This window comes from Protomyctophum parallelum (genome assembly GCF_964188405.1).
Source record: "Protomyctophum parallelum genome assembly, chromosome: 3".
Lineage (NCBI taxonomy): Eukaryota > Metazoa > Chordata > Actinopteri > Myctophiformes > Myctophidae > Protomyctophum > Protomyctophum parallelum.
The window spans coordinates 870,977-877,703 of record NC_139698.1 but is presented as its reverse complement, the minus strand read 5'-3'; positions in this window follow the sequence as shown (position 1 = coordinate 877,703).

The window sequence follows — 6,727 nt, the reverse complement described above, 5'->3', positions numbered from 1 at the left end:
GCCATTGGCCGGCTGGCTGCTCCACGGGTCACGCCCACCAAAACTGGAGGCATGCCATTGGCTGGCTGGCTGACTGGCTTCTCTACGGGTCACGCCCCCCCCCCCCCCCCCCCCCCCCCCCCCCACACCCAATCACTTTATTTTGCCCCCTCCCCCCTAGCCCCGCCTCCCTCATGATGTATTTATGATGTAATTGCGACAATTAAAGAGTTAAGTTGAGCTGGGGGGGGGGGGGGGGGGGCGGTACCCATCTCTAAACCCCTCCCACTGTACAGTAAATGACCAATCATGAACCATCATCATCATTCATGGAATGTAAACAAACAGGATGTGACATCATCAGCATCACTCCTCTCGCTTGAAACAAAAAAAAATCTAATTTCATCATCAATGTTTGTAGATAATCCCCTAGGGGCGCTATCGCCTCTGTCCCTAGAGGGCGCTATCGCCTCAGTCCCTAGGGGGAGCTATGGTCTCTGTCCCTAGGGGGAGCTATGGTCTCTGTCCCCAGGGGGAGCTATGGTCTCTGTCCCTAGGGGGAGCTATGGTCTCTGTCCCTAGGGGGAGCTATGGTCTCTGTCCCTAGGGGGAGCTATGGTCTCTGTCCCCTAGGGGGAGCTATGGTCTCTGTCCCCTAGGGGGAGCTATGGTCTCTGTCCCCAGGGGGAGCTATGGTCTCTGTCCCCTAGGGGGAGCTATGGTCTCTGTCCCCTAGGGGGAGCTATGGTCTCTGTCCCCAGGGGGAGCTATGGTCTCTTACGCACCTTTAATAACCAACAGGAAGTTCCATCAGGCTCTTTCATTAGAAACCCAGTGCATAAATAGCATCTCCTTGTGTTTCGCTCACTCTAGTGGTCAGAAATGGCTACTGCCGGCATATCACGTCTCCGTAAGATGAGGCCGACTGGAAAAACGATATATATTTTCGACGCTCGATCGGAACGACACTCGTAAACAAAGCTAAAAAGCGAGGGGAACTTTACGACGAGCTAACCTCGCCGCCGTACATAAAAAAACCAAAGTAGGGACCGGGGAACGCCCAGCTTCGGGACGTTCCGTTAAGTAGCGTAACGCTAACGTTAGCGTAACGTTAGCGCAATGCTACGCTACGGACGGAGACGTCAGCGGAGTTGCGACGTTTCGCTGGCTTCAATCAAACGAGCTCGCCGCGTCGGAACGAAAACACGGCTCACAGCCAAAAGGCTCATTTATAACTCGTCGAAAACGATGTATTTTTAACTGCGGAAAAAGAAGTGACGCAACGTGACATTTTTATTCGTAGTTCGCGGCCGTTTTGACGTTTTATAAATGATAAACAACCTGTGGCTTCTTGGAAGAATTAGGCTGAAAATGTACCAAATATTTTTGTTCGGTTATAACTTAGTCCGTGATCTATCGGGAAAAAAAAGAAAAGAAAAAAGAGAAAAAGGGGTGTGTAAAGGGATAATTAAAAATGACTCTAGCGTTTTCATGACAGTGTGGTGTTACGACTCTAGCGTTTTCATGACAGTGTGGTGTTACGACTCTAGCGTTTCCATGACAGTGTGGTGTTACGACTCTAGCGTTTTCATGACAGTGTGGTGGTACGACGCTAGCGTTTTCATGACAGTGTGGTGTTACGACTCTAGCGTTTCCATGACAGTGTGGTGTTACGACGCTAGCGTTTTCATGACAGTGTGGTGTTACGACTCTAGCGTTTCCATGACAGTGTGGTGTTACGACTCTAGCGTTTTCATGACAGTGTGGTGGTACGACGCTAGCGTTTTCATGACAGTGTGGTGTTACGACTAGCGTTTCCATGACAGTGTGGTGTTACGACTCTAGCGTTTCCATGACAGTGTGATGTTACGACTCTAGCGTTTCCATGACAGTGTGGTGGTACGACTCTAGCGTTTCCATGACAGTGTGGTGTTACGACTCTAGCGTTTCCATGACAGTGTGGTGGTACGACTCTAGCGTTTTCATGACAGTGTGGTGTTACGACTCTAGCGTTTTCATGACAGTGTGGTGTAACGACTCTAGCGTTTTCATGACAGTGTGGTGTTACGACGCTAGCGTTTTCATGACAGTGTGGTGTTACGACTCTAGCGTTTCCATGACAGTGTGGTGGTACGACTCTAGCGTTTCCATGACAGTGTGGTGGTACGACGCTAGCGTTTTCCGTGTTGTTCCCGTTTCCCTTTTTGAAGTCGCGAAGAAGAAGAAAAAACATCGCCGGTCAAAAATGTACAATGTAAATAATACCGTTAAGAAAAATAATCTACATAGTACTAGATAGACATTTCTATGATTAATTTGCATTGATGTAACTGAATAATACAAAGAAGAAGACAAAAAAAAAACTAAAAACACAACAAAGAAAAAACCTATAAAAAAAACTAAAGTAAAATAAAAAGCGTTCCACATTGTGCTGTTTTCCGGAGAGGGAGAGAAGACATTTTCTCCTAACATGGCTGATTGAAAACGGACTGTTGCATAAACCAGCACAAGACTAAAAACGACACAGTAAAAAAACTTCTGACTGAATGTATTTTAGGTAGAGATTCCATCTCCTTCTTTTTTTTTATCAGTAGCCGTTTTGTTTGTTCATTAATTAATTTGTTTCGTTTCGTTCGTTCGTCTCATCGCGCGCCGCTAGGTCGAACGTAGCTTCACCCGATCGATGCCCTGATCGTCCACTAGGGGTCAGTAGAGAGCCTCCTTCACGTCTCTGCGAGCACGCGCGCAGAGAGTGTTGGTGGTGTATGTGGCGATTTATTTTACCGCGTAGCGATCTCGTTGTACAGTAAAGCCCAACACACACCGGCTCCGACGCGACGCTGCGCGACGCGTTGCTGCGCGGCGCCGCCTGTGTGCGATAGGTTCATTGAAAATAATGGAGGCGGCTGTTTTGACGCGCAGCGGTCGCAGACGGTGTGTGATGGGCTTCAGTTCGAGTTCTGAGAGATAGAGATTCTGTCCGTCTGTCTGTCGTTTTTCGACATTTCTTCAACGCGCAAAATAATAATCACAGCGTTTTGATTGACTAGTAAGTCTGTGACACTGCGATGTCTCCTGTGCTGCTACCGTCCCTGTTAGTACCGTCCGCTAAAATGACTTCCTGGTTGCCGTCTAGCACTGGCGGAAGTTGCACTAGCCTCGTGTTATTGACAGGAATTCATTAATTAATTCACCTGGTATATTGCCAACGATTTCCACCCGTTCAACTGTCATTTCTGAAGAGCCAAAAAATGCGCGACCAGATGTTTTGTGGTGTGTCACTTCCAGCGCTGCGATGAGAGACAGAAATGCCGTCCGGGATGAGGAACGGGTCAGATGAATTCAATCGGCGTATTAGGAATGTCTTAACCCGTTCTGACCTGAGATCAGATTCATACGAGGTTTCCACATGGACACACACTGGTCTGATTAACCCATTCTGACCTGAGATCAGATTCTAAAAATGTCAGTCGTTCTTCGATAAAAAAAAAAAAATAGCAGACCTACAAGCTCGTATCGCGCCACTCGGTGGCGCGATATGAGCTTGTAGATCTGCTATTTTTCAATAGCTAAAGCATGACATGATGCCGACACCAAAATGGGTGCCCGGTCAGAATGGGTTAATATATCACGCTGTTTGTTTGAGGTAAATTCATACACACATACGTCTGTCTGTAAAGGCGTTGATGTAACCTAACCGATCGCCAGTCGACTCTCCCTTCTCTCTCAGAACTCTGTCACTTATTTACAAAACAACAACAATCCTGCTTTTTTTTTTTACCATAAATAAAATAAAATAAACGGAAAGCAAAGGTGAGAGTTGGTTCAGTTTCGCACCTCTCTCCTCCTAAGAGACGCTTCACTCACGGTTGCGACGCTTTCCGTTTGACCTGTTCTTTTCATTTATTTTATTTTTTATTTTTAGACACAACAAAGCGAAAGGTCGCTTTTGCGGTGTTCAGTTTGTATTTTTGGCGTGGAGGTTAAGTTGACGAGGTGAGAGGGTAAAGCCCTTGTAAAAATTTGTACAGCTTCGTTAGTGAATGGATAAAATAAAAGACAAAAAAAAAAAAAAAAAAAAAAAACAATGTTGTATGTTCACATTAATTAAGTCAGTTAATTGACCTCGTCTTGATTACTACTGAAACCCATAGATGAGAATATTAAGCTTGCCTATGTTGCTCCACCTCCCGTAGGGGGCGCTCTCCCCTTGCGTCTGTGAACGCGACATAAGTCCTACCAGCATCTAGCAGGCGTTCAGTAGAACGGTTTCCAGTGTACACTGTAGTTAATCGACTCACGTTTCTACGTAAGATAATGTCCTCCTCAGTCCCATTCCATCCCCCCCCATCCCCCACCCCCTTCCCTCCCTTAATGAAATATACATAAAAACAATGGTTATGGACATTTTAATTGCATTATTATTATTATTATTATTGCCTTTTACAATGCTGTGGTTTTGGATGTAATTATGATGTATTTTTTATTTATAATAACGTGACAAACCCATTCGGATCGAGGGGTCATCCGTCGTTGTCGGCTTTTCAGCCGTGCCGTAAATCTTAGAAACGCTCGAGTTTTGAAACACGACGACTTGTCTGCAATCAAGAAAAAAAACTGATAGAAATCCATCAACCCGAGAGCTTAAACGCATCATGTATGCGTCGACGTAAACGTGGTGTCGACGTGACGGAAAAACAGCCGACGTAGGAGCTCTGTGCGCGTCGCATTCTCACCGCATTCTCACCGCGTACTGCTGTATTCACCTCATAAAGACTCTTCTGTCTCCACCTCATAAAGACTCTTCTGTCTCCACCACATAAAGACTCTTCTGTCTCCACCTCATAAAGACTCTTCTGTCTCCACCTCATAAAGACTCTTCTCTCTCCACCTCATAAAGACTCTTCTGTCTCCACCTCATAAAGACTCTTCTGTCTCCACCTCATAAAGACTCTTCTGTCTCCACCTCATAAAGACTCTTCTGTCTCCACCTCATAAAGACTCTTCTGTCTCCACCTCATAAAGACATCTCTTCTGTCTCCACCTCATAAAGACATCTCTTCTGTCTCCACCACATAAAGACTCTTCTGTCTCCACCTCATAAAGACTCTTCTGTCTCCACCTCATAAAGACTCTTCTGTCTCCACCTCATAAAGACATCTCTTCTGTCTCCACCTCATAAAGACATCTCTTCTGTCTCCACCTCATAAAGACATCTCTTCTGTCTCCACCTCATAAAGACTCTTCTGTCTCCACCTCATAAAGACTCTTCTGTCTCCACCTCATAAAGACTCTTCTGTCTCCACCACATAAAGACATCTCTTCTGTCTCCACCTCATAAAGACATCTCTTCTGTCTCCACCTCATAAAGACATCTCTTCTGTCTCCACCTCATAAAGACATCTCTTCTGTCTCCACCTCATAAAGACATCTCTTCTGTCTTGCACCTCATAAAGACATCTCTTCTGTCTCCACCTCATAAAGACATCTCTTCTGTCTCCACCTCATAAAGACATCTCTTCTGTCTCCACCTCATAAAGACATATCTTCTCTTTCCACCTCATAAAGACATCTCTTCTGTCTCCACATTAAGGCACGATTCATACTCCTATTTTAGAGCCGAATAAAAGTCGGTTCGGCTCTGTTAAGCCTACAATGTGACGTCATTTGAGGTTTGGGGGGGCGGGTACCGTCCTAAAGTCGGCTCTTTGGTGCTACTGAAATTTTCTGATGAGCCGAAATACTTTCGGCACTACAGCGCCGAAACGGCGGTGAAATAGGAGTATGAATCGGCCCAAAGACATCTCTTCTGTCTCCACTGATCGGATCGCTCTGAAGTCGTCGACAAGTCATCAAAACTGCGTTTGTGTAAATTGTATTACTTGCAAAAGCAAAACTGGAAAACTAGGAAATAATGATCAAACTAATGAATGGTGTAATAAAATGAGAAATGACCCACGAACACTCTGACTCTGTGCTTATTGCATTCATTATTACAATTTACAATGTAGTCATTTATCAATGTACAATGTAGTCATTTATCAATTTACAATGTAGTCATTTCATCAGACGCTCTTAATCCAGAATTCATTATTACAATTTACAATGTAGTCATTTATCAATTTACAATGTAGTCATTTCATCAGACGCTCTTAATCCAGAATTCATTATTACAATTTACAATGTAGTCATTTATCAATTTACAATGTAGTCATTTATCAATTTACAATGTAGTCATTTATCAATTTACAATGTAGTCATTTATCAATTTACAATGTAGTCATTTATCAATTTACAATGTAGTCATTTATCAATTTACAATGTAGTAATTTCATCACATCTCTTAATCCAGAGAGACGTACAGTAAGCAAGAACAGCACAGGGTAATACATCATGCATATGCATACATGCAATACATGCATAAATAAATGTTATCATGAATCATACGTACATATCTCTTTGATTGATTGATTGAAATATTTATTAACAGTTTGCAGAATTTATAGTACATTTCAAGCACAAACTCAATACAAAGACTGTTAACTGTGAGTGGACGACCCAATTAAGCATTACACTTGTTTACAACAGGGTCCACATTGTTCAATTCATCTCTCTCTCTCTCTCTCTCTCTCTCTCTCTCTCTCTCTCTCTAAATAAAAATACACAGACACATAATTTGCGTTATATATTTTCGTGTAAACACTTAAGTTATTGTTTTAATGTGAAAATGAATCGTTTTTGTTTGCTC